The following is a 14331-nucleotide window of genomic DNA, read 5'->3' as shown; positions in this document are numbered from 1 at the left end:
CGTTTCAGGTGGCAGAGGCATCATCTCAACGGTCCTGATGCACAAAGGAACATACTGTTTTTTTAGGGATGGGAGAAAGCTTATCCTCGCAGAAACTAGAGCTATAACGTGGGTCTGGTAAAATGGCAGTGTCTGAGACAAGCAGGGCTACTCCAGAGATTTGTACTTGCGGATGGATCTGATCATCTGGCTACCGTGTGTCGAATGGACTGGCAAGCGGGAAGACCAGCTTGAGGCTAGCACGTATGGGTAACAAACAAGCCCCCCTAATAATTTCCAGCAAAAGGCAGGCCCTGAATTCTGCAGACTACAGAGATAACTTAGCCCTTCTCTGAACAATTGGCAAATAAACTGGAACTGCTTTTTCAGACAAAGGACAGATGTGAGGGGTGCAGAAGGAGTTAAGAAGCCAGCCAACAAGAGGGACATGGATGGACAGATCGAAGAAGAAAGCCTCTGGAGACAAACATCCAGAATACAGGTAATGCCAGACATTTCTTTTCAAATTCTGATTTTCAGAGTCAGCAACTGAGCGTCGATTCTGCCTCAAAACTGTACCAAGGGCCTTATAGTTATCACAGTTAATGCTCGCTTCTATCTTTGAGGGATGCAGTATTCGTAAGTATTTTCTTACAAAAAGAAACGTGGAGGTTTAGAGAGATAGAACTCAAGATTACTCAGCACGTAAGAGGCAAAATTTGCACCCAGGTCTCTGATGCAATGCTGGCTCTTGGCCACTCCTTCACCTCCTGCCCATCCCCATTGCATTTGGAAACAACGCCAGGCTTTTCTGTGCTTTGGCGTACATATATCCAACGTTAGCTCTAAAGGGGTCTTCGAAATCAGTTAAGTCAATCTTGCTGCTTCACAGGGAAAGAACATGAGACAGATACACTGGGGTCCACCCACAGTCTCCCAGCAGACATTGGGCAAGTGAGATACAGAACCCTGTTCTTGCAGTAATCCACTTTGCTTGTACAGACAGCTTTCTCGCTCTCTTTACAGATCTGGGACTTTGCAATGGTAAAGTTTCACTGAGCCCATGGCCCTGATTGGTAGAGGGGGCAGTTCTTAAACGCTGGTCTGTGAACAGAGTAATCATTCAAAATGAGTTTGAGGAAAGAGGGACTGAATCTCGATAATTATTTTGTCTAGCCCCCGCCCTCTCCAATGGGAGGAAGAAATGTTACTTAACATGTATTAAATGTTGAACATTTTAGAACTTGCAGCTGTGTTTGTTGCTTAATTATTCACAGATTGCTTAGGGCCAAACGCTGTCTGCTGGGGCAAGAACGATTCGTTGGTTACCTACAACTCCAGTGCAGAGAGGAAAACTTATTTCCCAAGCAGCAAAGGAACAGCCTCCATTAGGTACAACAGTGGACTAGTTAAGATTTCCAAAAGGGAAATTTGCATTATTTATACTTCCAAATTATATGCTGGTACCTAAAACAAAGCCCAGGGTACCTCAAAGATGCTTGACGATCTAGTCTTGCATAATGAAATGCGATTACTAGGCAGCCATTCCAGATTCTGGAACTAGCAAATCTCTCAACAACTCCTGTTGGCCAAGAACCAACCACACCGATCCCAACTGGGAACAGTCTCTTCTGGGCAGAAGCGACCCAGATTTGGCGCAGCTAACTTTAAGACCCAAGGGAGACTCTTCATGTTACCAACAGAAGACTTGGGGACCGTGTCTACAGTGAGCAGGAGAATTCTGGAAACTCAGGGTCTACCAGAATACCAATGCATGATTATTTTAGTAGAACCCCTCACTCTTTGAGATGCGGTCAGTAGTCTCTGGGTGCACCTAGAAGGAAATTCTTACATTCTGTGCTAGAATTGAGTTGATCTTGTGTTTTTAAGATACAGAACATTAGCTTTCACAACTACAGGCTGTTTTCCCCACATCTCCCCTCTTTGATGAGGAGTAGGTATTATCTAATTTCTGGCCCAGCAAATGTCTTCTCAACCTATAAAGAGGCAGGAGGCATTCTTCTTCCTGCTGGATTACCACTACAACTTTTCCCTGACTCTATTGTCTACCATGGAAAAACTTGCTCAGAGTTGGAACTAGGAAACAAAATCCCAGAGGTGTTAAAAAAAAAAAAAAAGGGTAATGCAATGTGTGGAATTTGGATTAAGCTCTAAAAGGTTTTTAATTGTGTCTCCACTGGTTACTATTTGTGTGACCTTAGACAAGTTCAATTAGTTCTCCAAACCTCAGTTTCTTCATGGATATCACTTTTTTTTTTTCCAGGTTACCATGATGATAAAAAGAAATCCCTCCAATATAGTAAGTATCTTGTACAGTCCCTGGCAACAAATTGAATCCCACAATTATTGTCTCTTTGAAAAAGAAATGTGAAACCAAGCCCAGATAGCACTTTAGGAATCTAGAGCAACTCCCTTTATTTCAAATAAAACACTGTGAAATCTTAAAGGGAAAGACATATAGGACAGAGGGCTGAGAAAAGTTCTGTACAAAAGGAACCAATAACAGGATTTGTCGTAATCATTTCTGAAGATCTTTCCTGAGTAATACGGGGCTCTTGCACAATGGCCAACCTTGAATTTGACAACCAGAATGATTGTTTTGGTCTGTGGTAGGTCAGAGAACAACAGTAGACCAGAAGGCCATGGGAGGGATTTAAATTGGTAAATCTCTCAACCTTTCCTGACAAGTTAAGTGTAGTCAGCCTTGACAGAAGCTGCCAAGGGAGACCTCTGGCTTTCCAAGGACCCCCACCCAAGTTGACACCCTGGATGTTAATAGGCATCACTGTGTTTGTTTTGGATGTGGTAACAAGTGTGAATAGAATGGGCCCTTCCCTGGATTCTTACACATAATCGCTTCTTGGGTTTCACTAAATTGAAAAATGAGGTTTCTTATTGAGACTGCAAGATTAGAGAATGAGGTCATAGCCCCTTTTTGGTAGCTGCTTTGGGCCAGAGACCAAAGTCAGACTTTCAGCTTAGATCTAACACATTTCAGAAGAGCAAAACATATGGCGCATAATGTATGCTACACATTTATAAGAATGAGTGAGACTTCTGTGCTTAGTGTCTTCCCCTTCTTTCTGTGCACACCCTCAAAATGCCTGCAGCCAACCACACTTGTTAGCGGTGACGGACACAGATGGGATCTCAGGGAGGCTGCCGTTTCTGTTAGTTGACGATGAGAAGGAAAGTATTCTCTGTGAGTCAGTCTGTCTCCCACCATCTCATGATGTCAACATCAAGAAATGCCATCAAGGCCAAACACAGAAGCGCGAAGTGCCAATAGGACATCTGAAGACGGAGTCCTGCTGATTCATGGCGATGATCATAACGACAACAGTTGAATTATTTACAGAGCACACATGACGCACTGTAGTGAGAGCTTGGCATACGTTCTTTTTGGTCATTCTCATAATAATCCACTTGTCTTCCCCATTTTCTGCACAAAAACAAGGAGACTTCGAGGGATTAAGTAAAACTTGCTGCCAGGCCCGCAGCTGGACAATGCCGGTGGAAGGATTTGAACTCCTCTCTGGAAAATCTGTTACCCACCTCGTGGGCTTAGGTTAAGGGTAAACAGTGCAAGCTAGGTGAACACGTGGCCATTTGCTCGTTCAGGATAATCTTCTGCCTGTTGACACGGGACCATCACTGGAAAAGGTGAGGAGGTCACCATGCGTTCAGCAGTGCTCCCTCAATAGGTCACGGAGGAAGAGCCAAGCGTGGACAAATCTCTATGCCCCTGTGTGGCAAGTGGGACAAAAGGTTTGGGTCCATGATGCCCTGGATTCTTTCATGGCTTGAGTGGAAACACATCTCAGGGAGAAGAGTTGGATGGGTCTGTCTCCTGCAGAGTCACGTGACTTTTTTCACCTGATGTCATGATCTGTGGTTAGTTGAGTCATATCGTCCTAGTATAGGAGGCTGCCATGTACACTTCCTTTTTAAATTTTTTTAATGTTTATTTTTGACAGAGAGAGAGACAGAGACTAGGAGAGGAGCAGAGAGAGAGGGAGACACAGAATCTGAAGCAGGCTCCAGGCTCTGCGCTGTCAGCACAGAGCCTGACACAGGGCTTGAACTCACAAACCGTGAGGTCATGACCTCAGCCCAAGTCAGACACTTAACTGACTGAGCCATCTAGGCATCCCAATGCTTCCTTTTTAACAAGCTATTCTGATCCACATGTGTCGAGATTCTGCCTTGCCATTCATAACGACATGTAAAGTTTTCACTTTGGGTGTGTTTACCCTTCCATACCCATAACAGACTACCCAGTTGGCTCCTATTTAGCCTAGAGAGAAGCATTCTTTAGCATGGGATTTTGGAGGGATGTGGGAGGTTTTACGGCTCAAGTCCTTTCTCTTCGTGGGCTCTGAGGACTACAGGGTCCTTTCCAGTTGTTCTCAGGAGGATCTGCCCTGGGATCATTTCTGACACAGGCGGCCTGGAAATCTAATCAGAATATCTTCACTCCCATCCTCTAAACCCAGTGGCAGTTCAATTAATTTTGCCACACCCTGCATGTGATCTCTCATTCTCTGCTTTTCTCCTCCTCCTCCTCAGAAGCAAGTCCACACTTTACAGGAAAAGAGCCACTGGGTGATGTCCAGCAGCAAAGAGACCATTATCACGAGCTACAGGAGCAAAGCCTAACAGATTGCACTCACCGCGAACTGCGAGAGCCTCCAGCTACAGAATCTGGAGAATCCGCATGTGCGTGCGCGCACACACACACACACACACACACACACACATAGAGCACATGCACTACTGTTCAGAAAGAACCTTGGGAAAACTGATAGTGTGTCTGCACAGCTCAGCAGGCCAGAGGTATGAGCGCTCTCAAACTTCTGCAGACCTCTAGCAATCTGTCCAGCCCCCACAGAATGATGTGGGATTTTTCTAGTGGGGCTACTCCAGCCAGAGCAGAGAAGGAAAACTTAATCAGCCTTATCCAGCTCTTCCCCAGCCAGGGTGGGCCCATCATGGTGTTGTAAGGACCATTACTCCCCTGGGGCCCAGGAGATCACTGGCCTCCCAGGGAAGATGAAGCTCAAGTTTGGGTATTGGTGAGATTGCCTGCAAGGAAGGCCTAAGCATCCATCTCTCGGACACTGGACATGCTTTCCCAGGTCGAGACCTGAGGGAGGAAGCCCAGCTGCCACCTCCTCATCTTAATGCTCTGCACTCAGCCCCGGCGATGCCACTGCCCATTTTAGGCACGTTCTCCAGCACATTCTCACTGATACCAGCTTGTCAGCGCACTCCTTAAACTCACTGGGCTGGCTTCCTAATCTCCACTAATCACTCTTTAAGTGTGCCCGTGTCTCAAGGATGCCTACTGCATGCCAAGTTGGGAAGCTAGGGAGGTACAACCAGGTTTTTTTTCAATATATATATTTTTTATTTCTAGGAGAGAGAGAGAGAGAGAGAGAGAGCGTGAGCAGGGGAGGGTCAGAGAGAGAGGGAGACACAGACTCTGAAGTAGGCTCCAGGCTCTGAGCTGGCAGTCAGCACAGAGCCCCACGCCGGGCTCAAACCCATGAACCGCGAGATCATGACCTAAGCGAAAGTCGGACACTTAACCGACTAAGCCACCCAGGCGCCCCTTTGATGACTCTTTTAAAAGATTTTCCTGAAAGCAATATTTTGATAGATCATCTTTGGTACAAAGACATTTTTTTGTTTATGTTTTTTGCCCCAGGGCAGTGAGTCCTAGTTTGAATTGTGATGTGAGAAAGGTGTAATTTTTCTCTTGTAAAATGGAAGNGGCTCCAGGCTCTGAGCTGGCAGTCAGCACAGAGCCCGACGCGGGGCTCGAACCCACGAACTGCGAGATCATGACCTAAGCGAAAGTCGGACGCTTAACCGACTAAGCCACCCAGGCGCCCCAGTACAACCAGGTTTTAACCTCCCTGCCCACTTTCCTTCTGGTATTGCTTTACATACAGATTTTCAAAAACCAATCTCTCTCCTTCCTTGACTGAGACAGTGGCAATTATTTTTCCCTATATAGGCTCCTCAAAACATTGGTCTCTTCTATTGGGACATAACCCCCACCCCCCAGGCTACATTGGAGTGGCAATGTAGAGTTTAGGTATAAGGTTCTGCCTCTCCCATAATGCCCTTGAGAGCACAATCCAGTCTTATTTTTCTTTACCATCTTGATAGGAATCTAGTACCAGAGACTTACACATATTTGGCAATTGATACGTATTTATGAAAAGAAATGGAATGCAATTATCTGGAATGAAAAGAGTCAGTAAAGGAGGCATGATTTGGCAGGCCAACCATCTGCAAAAGAATGTGGCTATTTAGGGGCTCCTGGGGGGGCTCAGTCGGTTGAGCATTTGACTTCAGCGCAGGTCATGATCTCACAGTTCATAAGTTTGAGCCCCACATTGGGCTTGCTGCTGTCAGCCTGTCATTGCGTAGCCCACTTCAGATTCCCTGTTCCCCTTTCTCTGTCCCTCCCCTGCTTGCACTCTCCCCCAAATAAATAAATATTTTTAAAAAATGTGGATGTTTAACAATCATTTGAAGTATCTTTGATCCTTTAACAGGGTCCTGATAATAAGTTGCTTTTGGCTCAGTGGTAAAAGGAAACAAAAAAATAAATAAAAATGTGTGTAAAAATAATTGTGAGCCATGATATACTCCCTAGAAGGTCTAAGGAGAGGAAGACAGATACCATCAAATGATGGAGAGAATGTGGAGCAAAAAGAATGCTTATACATTGTTGGTGGGAATTAAAAAGGTAACACCCACTTGGGAAAACCATTTAACAGTTTCTTAAAAAGTTACATTCACATCTGCCTAATGACACAGCAATTCTATTCCTAGATGTTTGTTCGAGAGAAATAAATACATAAATCCACGAAAAGCCTTGCGTAGTAAACGTTCATGGTGGCTTTACTCATAACAACCAAACACTGGGAAAAGAGCATGTCCATCAACCGGAAAATGGATGAACAAATTGCAATATATTCATATAATAGAATATTACTCAGGAAGAAAGAAAGAAAGAAAGAAAGAAAGAAAGAAAGAAAGAAAGAAAGAAAGAAAGAAAGAAAGAAAGAAAGAGAAGAAATCTATTTTGTAGATGAATCTCAAAAACAATGTGCTGAGTGAAGTCAGACACAAAAGTACATAGTGTACAATTCCATTTATATGAAATTCTAGAATATGCAAAACTAACCTACAGTGATAGAAATCAGATCGGTGGTTGCTTCTGAGGTAGAGAATTGACTGGAAAATGGGACAAGGGAACTTTTTGTGGGGATGGAAACATTCTGTGTCCCACTTGGGGTCAGTGAAGTTACACAAGCATATGTGTTTGTCAAAACTGACTCAACAGCAAAGTCACGAGCATTTCACTGTATGCAAATTATACTTCCGTTTAAGAATCTCATTTTGGATGTTTTCTCAAACAAATAAAAGTCTAGATTTGGGGGGGCAGGAAGCCCTGGGGAAATCACATGGTCCCAGCCACGGAAAAGATGGAGAACCTGGGTCCCCGAAAGGAGAAGGACCTGTTCAATATCACATAGACATGGTGGCCGAGGCAGGATTGGAACTCGAGGGACTCACTAACAGGAGAGTTAGGGGTCTCTCTGAGTGAGCAAATCCAAGGGGAAGGCCAAGGATTATGTCCACCATCCACTCTTCTTGCTTTAAGATCATCCGTGCATTGACCACTGGACCTCAGTCAGCCTCCTGTGCTCTTTTCCACACCCATACCTGCCCCCCATTCCCTCTTCTGATGGTACTTCTCCACAGGGGATGATCTCCAGAGCTCCATTCAATGGAGCCATCAGGAAGTCTCTCCAGTCATCTTTAGACTACTAAAGAGTCTCTAAAAGAAACTCAGCAGCTTAGAGGACAAGGCAGAGGAAAACCTAGTAGCCAGAAATCAGGGAAAGTATCCTGGGACCAGATTCAGGAGAAACTCAAGCTGTTACAGAGACTGGGGAGAAGCCACTGAATTAGGCAAAAATCGAAGTGAGGACAGTCATCCGGCATCAACTATACAAACCAGGCCAGCCAACTGGCTCTGTTCTAAACTGTCTCTTTCGCTTATCAGACGGAGTCTCCTCCCGGTGACCCCCATTACCACCACTGCTTCTTTCCCCTTTACTTTAACCAGGCATCACTTGGATCCCCATGACCATGGTGGGAAGGGTCCTCCACGGAACATGTGGTTTCCAGCCCCAGCGCCTCTAAAGAAGGCAGGACAGGGAGCCTATCAAACCATATAGCATCACTCTGATATCAAACCTAAATTCTTAATCCTAAAACCAACAGGATGGAATGTGCCCCATAGGATCTGGACACACTGCATATCAAATTCAATGGAATGCATTTGGTCGCTGGCTGATTTTGTTCTTCGACTGCTGCTCTGTTCAACCAGGGAAGCCCTCTGTAGGGCATCTGCCTCATCCCCTTCACTGGGGACCTCTACATCCACTCCGATCAAAAGAACACATCACGGGAAGGCCGGCCATGAGGTCCAGGTTGAAGGCTCTCCCTTGCAGAGAGGAAAGCCAGCTATGCAAAACTTTGTGTAAGTTCCAAGGCACCATTTCTTATTCCAATGCCAGGCACTCAGTAGAGGCTTTAACACAAAACAAACAAACAAACAAACAAACGCCATATTGATTGGGTAAAGAATAAGTGAACATTTGTGTTCCAGAATCCATGGTATTTCATCTCAGTGTATTCTGGAGGAAGGAACCAACTGGAGCTTTGGCACTCAACCAATCTGTATTTAAGGGCCTAAGTTGCCACACTGTGCACGGACAGAGCACATAACTTCTCTGAGCTTCTGTTTGCCCATTTGCTGTTTGGGGGAAATAACAATTCTTAACTTAAAAGCAGGTGCTTTCAGCCTGGAGTCCACAGATCCTTAAGGAGCCCTTAAAACGTAATATAATTTTTGGTATATGTATTTTTTTTTACAAAGGAATGAGTTTTATATTTCATCAGAATCTTTAAGTAGGTCAGTAACTTCTTTAAGAGGAGAGAGAGGGAGAGAGAGAGAGAGAGAGAAAGAGAGAGAGAAAGGGAAGGAAGGAAGGAAGGAAGGAAGGAAGGAAGGAAGGAAGGAAGGAAGGAAGGAACCGCTGTGGCCTTAGACTTTTTTACGAAGATGGAAATAACACTTATAAAGTGCCAGAGAACCTAAGAATCGCTTTTAGCTGCCGTACAGTCATTGGTGTGGTGGAGTGAGCCTTCTGAGCTTTGTAGCAGGATGTTCCAATCCTTATGTGTCTGCAGCCCTCAAGATATGCCATTTGAGCAGCCAACTAGGTCATCGTAGGCAAATCCCTTCCTTTCTCTGGCCTCAGTTTCTTGTCTGTAACATGAAACGGTAGGACTTGGTGTTCACCCAAACCTTGCAGATGTCAACATCCGGACTCTGTGCAGATGAAAACCAGCCTAATCAGCAGTGTACTTCATTTTCCAGAGGGCTAAGGAGCGTGGCCTCTGCTTTTTACCTCCAAGAAAGTCTCAGTTAGTGAATGGACATCAGTTTCGGAGCAAAGACAAGTAGGATTCTCAGAACAAGGTGGGAGAGCATTCTCAGGACTGGCCAGGGAGCCAAGTGGACTGGGACCTTTGGGATCCTTCACTGGAAAATGGTGGTGGGGTCAAGGTAGCAAGGTTTAGCAGAAGCAGATGGGTTTAGAGGGGCAGAGTTCAGATTGGGGTCACCACTGTGGTGCTTGCTTCCAATCGCTCAATCAGCTACAAAAGGAAACTGAGATAAAAATCATGTTTAGAGGACAAACCGCTGATTTGCATAAATTTAGGCAGAAAAGAACTCCCTGCGTTCTCTTCCTCCTTAGCTAGCTTCCAGGGGCTCCTAAAGGTCTCTCCTGAGAAAAACACACCTCCTGGAGACCTCTAAGGCAGTGTAGACTTTCATACTCACCCTCTAGATGGCTTCAGGGAGAGAAGATGGGAGTCTGAAGTACCCATTCTCAACCCTTGATGGCTACCTCGAAGACCTGATGTAAGATTCCAAGGAAAATGCCTAGAAAACCCAGTCCTTGATTAGTTCTTACATGGGCAAGTTACAAGACCAGGGAGAGTTGCTCATGAGAGGAGGCCATGGGCAACCCCAAGGAGCCTTCAGCCAAATCTTCATCTGATTCCCACGTTATTCTGCAGGAAACCGCACTATTCTCAAGCAGGGGCTGAATTCTCTCCATGCAGCTGATTCACGACCACGTGGGTCACTTCCACCTGATCTGCTGCCTACCAGCTCGGAGATGCTGGTCAAGCCACAATGTTACAGAGCCTCAGCGAGAATAATAGTACCGATTGTAAAGGATCAAATACGTTTATGTGCAAAATATATCTAGCATGCTGCCTGCTGGCCTCCAAATGATACTATTATATTAGTTATCTGTAACTCCAAAAAATTACCCCAAAACATTCCAATTCCAAACAACATTCATGATCTCGTAGTTTCTCAGGAATCCAACATGGTGTCGCTGGGTCCTTACTTTCCCAGTCTCTCAGGAGGATATAATCAAGATGTCCGCTGGGGCTGTCATCAACCCAACACACGGCGAGAGCAGGAGCCACTTCCAAGCTCACTTACATGGCTGTTAGCAGGACTCAGTTCCTTGTGGGTTGTTGGCCAAAAGCCACCCTCAGCTCCTGCCATGTGGACCTCTCCATAGGACGGCTCGCTACACGGCAGCCAGCTTCATTAGATCAAGCAAAGGAAAGAGCAAAAGAGAGAGTGCCAGATGGAAGTCATGGTCTTTTGTATTCTCATAAGTGACAGCCAGTCATTTTTGTTATATTCAGTTCATTGAAATCTAGGCCCAGTCCTCGAGGGGAGAGACTTGCACAAAGGTGTGAGCACTAGGAGGCAGGGATCATGGGGGAAAGGCTGGGTTAGAGCGGAGTTGCAGTTTTAAATAGGATGGTAGAGTGAGCCTGAGAAGTGACGTCTGAGCCAACAGATGAAGAAGACTTTCGAGGAACTGTGTTCAGGCACAGGGAACAGAGAGCATCAGGGCTCTTGGTCAGAGGATGCCTGCATGAGGAACAATGCCTCTCTCATCCCTGCACTGATGTCAGAGCAACTAGAATGATGGGGATTAAGCCTTGGGGAGCCAGCCCAGCCTCCCTCAGATCCCTGACCCTTTGGTAGATTTGAACAAAATCGAAATCTCAGAGTGTCTCAAGTATTTCCTCACCCCCTGACTAAGTGTATGTAGCTCTAAGCACCTGTACAATAAATTAATATATTCTTGTGGCAGACAGATGCTCCCCCACAAAGACACAAAGATGTCCACATTCTAAACCCAGAACCCGTGAACATATTATCTTATGTGGCAAAAGGGACTTTGTTCCGGATTATTCGTGTTGTTCCAACATAATCACAAGGGTCTTTACAAGAGGGAGGCAAGGGGGTCAGAGTCAAAGATGTGACAAAGGAGGCAAAGGTCAGAGTGACACAGGGCAACAAGCCAAGGAATTTGGGCAACGTCTAGAAGCCGAAACAGGGAAGGGATAGATTCTCCCCAAGACCCTCCAGAATATAGCCCTGCCGACTCTTTTACTTTAGCCCCATAGACCCATTTCAAACTTCCAGAACATCTGGAACATCTGACCTCCAGATCTGCCAGATAATAAACATGTGTTGTTTCAAGCTGCTCAGTTTTTGGTAAGTCATTACAGTGGCGAAAGAAAATCAAGACAATTGCAAAATTATCTTAATAAAGGTACACATAGCACTCACATAGAGCAGGAACTGTTCTAACCCTTTACAAATAACAATTCATTATTTAATCCGCATAAGAATTCCTCAAGGTAGATGCTATCAGTATCCTCAGTGTATAGATGAGGGAATCTAAGCACAGAGGGTTTAAGTAATCTGCCTAGGGTCACACAGCTCCGAGTGGCACAGTCAGGATTTGATTTGAGGTCTTCTGTGTTCAAGGGCAACCCATTTCCACTCTGATTGAATTTCTTACATTGGCCTTTGTGACCTCAATGCGACCTTTGCCTTTCTCGAGCCTAGATGATCATTGGTGCTCTTACCTCAGGTGGACCCTCATCTCATGCTGGCCGACCCACGGACGGTGCTCAGAAAGGACCTCAGAACCACTCAAGCGGCCTGGAGACTAATACTTGCTTTCCATTTCTGTGGGAAGCACAGAGGTAAAATGACAGTCAGTCTCAGGTTTTAATTTTATAAGGGGGCCCATTATTTTTTTATAGAAACACAATTCACATATCATAAAATTCACTCTTTAAAATATACAATTCGTGGGGGTTAGTATATTCACAAGGTTGAGAAGCCATCACCACTAACGAATTTCAGAACATTTTCAGCATCTCCAAAAAGAAATTCCATACCTACAAACCAGAACTCCTCATTTCCCTACCCCCGCCCCCCAGCTCCTGGAAGTACTAATCTACTTCCTTTCTGTATGGATGTGCCTATTCGGGACGCCCAAAATGTGACTTTTTGTGTCCAGCTTCCTTCACGTAGCATGTTTTCAAGGCTCGTCCGTGTTGTAACATGTATCAGGGCTTCATTCTCTTCCGTGCGCCTGAAGAATGTTTCACTGCACGGATACGACACCAGTGGGCTCACCAGTTGATTGACGTTGGAGCTCTTTCCACCTTTTGGTAGTTATGAACAGTGGAGCTGTGGACATTCACTGAATCAGTTTTATGACGCCTCCTTAGAAGGGATTTCCAGATGGGGCCCAGTAGCGTCCGGAGCCCTGCTGGCAGAGCCTTGTGGGAAGATGCCATTTGTGCAGTCCACAACCATGCACCCAGGTGCCAACATACCTTAGGAACCATACCTCAGGATCCAAGGAAGAGCGCGTCCCCCCAGAGGGCTCGCGACGTTCTCTGTCCCAAAGGGGAGTGGGAGAAGACCCAGGAGCATGCTGTTCCCACCTTATTTCTCCCATTCAGACTCGAGCATGCGCTGTCTTGCTCTGCAACTCAGTTTCCCCGTCTGTATAAAGAAGGGCTTTATGAAGTGGGGGCTAGAAATTCATGGATGGAAAAACTCCCTGGTACCGAGTCCCAAGCCAATGAGCTGGTATGGCTGTTTTTTTGTTTTGTTTTGTTTTGTTTTGTTTTGTTTTTTTTATGCTGGACCCACTGAAATGCTTTATGTTACACATTATATGAGGCATACACTGAATGGAATGGTCGTATCTTTTAAATGTCATGCGATAGGTAATTATTTATGACACTTCTTGTTTTCAACATTCGTTTTGAATAGAATTATACAATGCCTCTTAGGGTAGACCGGGGAGAAGGGAAATTATTTGTGGCCCAAAGCCCCAGTAACCAAAGGTTTTAGGTGCATGCTGTTATCAATGACAAAGAAAAACAACTGAAAACTTTGAAGATAATAACAAGAGGGAACGGCTTGCATCATCACGAGCTCTTCCAAGTTCATGCCTGTATCCACTTTGACTTCTTGCAACATCTGGGCAGGCATGTACCCCATGTCTTAACGTGAAGCCCAGAGTCCCAGAGCTGTGACCACACCCCCCTTGTCCAAGTGCACCCCAAGGGACGTGGCACCTGGCAGCATTCCCGGGCACAGCCACACAGTAGCATCCATTTCGGTGACACAGGGGGTAAGTGCTGTTTTCATTCCACACACGCTGGCAGGAATCGGTGAGGCGCTGGCCTTTTCCTGTCCCGATGCAAGTTAAAAATATTGCCTGCTTCTTTGCTAACTCCCATCTTAGCCCCGCACATATAAAAATACACCCGTCAGTGGCTCTGCATTTGAAAATGTATTTTGCATCTGATAATTATGATGCATTTAAAGGGCAAAATTAGAAAGCACAAAATTAGGCTGGTAGGCTTAATTAGCCCATTCTTTTTTTTTTTTTTTTAATGGGTGGAATTTGGGCAACTGTCTGCTGGAGGGGCGCAAAGACGCCTAATGGGGTTGGTGGAAATTCACCCGCTCCTCTGTGAACCCAGTCACTCAGCGGGCCGGACGGGGATCAACTGTACACCAAGAAACATGAGACCCACGGAGCAGGAAGATTACACCCTCTTGTCCTCTAGAAAACGACATGAGTGTGATTGCAAAGTAATCTATCAACAGATAATAGAAGGCCGCACACATGGCTTCCCAGAGGCCTGATGTAATCACGGCAGCGACATGGGTCATATGTAAAGGGACGAACTCCGCAGCCTGGCACCTTCGCCAGGATAATTACCACCCGTATCTGCACCTGAAGGCCCACTTCCCCCAAGCCCTGGTCTTGCCGAGAAATTATTGAATGCCTTCCCCTGCATGCTGTCGCTAGCCAT

At 45.6% G+C, this 14331-nt stretch overlaps 1 long non-coding RNA gene across 1 annotated transcript; it reads left to right on the top strand.

Annotated features, from left to right (window-relative positions):
- The first annotated feature begins 388 nt into the window (after positions 1-388).
- Positions 389-12183, top strand: LOC120228691. Its single transcript, XR_005527566.1, has 3 exons — positions 389-481; positions 2264-2299; positions 12075-12183. It is a non-coding gene; the product is annotated as an uncharacterized LOC120228691 (long non-coding RNA).
- The last annotated feature ends 2148 nt before the right edge of the window (positions 12184-14331 follow it).

This window comes from Hyaena hyaena, unplaced genomic scaffold, assembly GCF_003009895.1.
Source record: "Hyaena hyaena isolate Hyena2069 unplaced genomic scaffold, ASM300989v1 scaffold_1, whole genome shotgun sequence".
Taxonomy (NCBI): domain Eukaryota; kingdom Metazoa; phylum Chordata; class Mammalia; order Carnivora; family Hyaenidae; genus Hyaena; species Hyaena hyaena.
The sequence above is the reverse complement of the archived record's forward strand: the minus strand, read 5'-3'. Positions and strand labels throughout refer to the sequence as shown.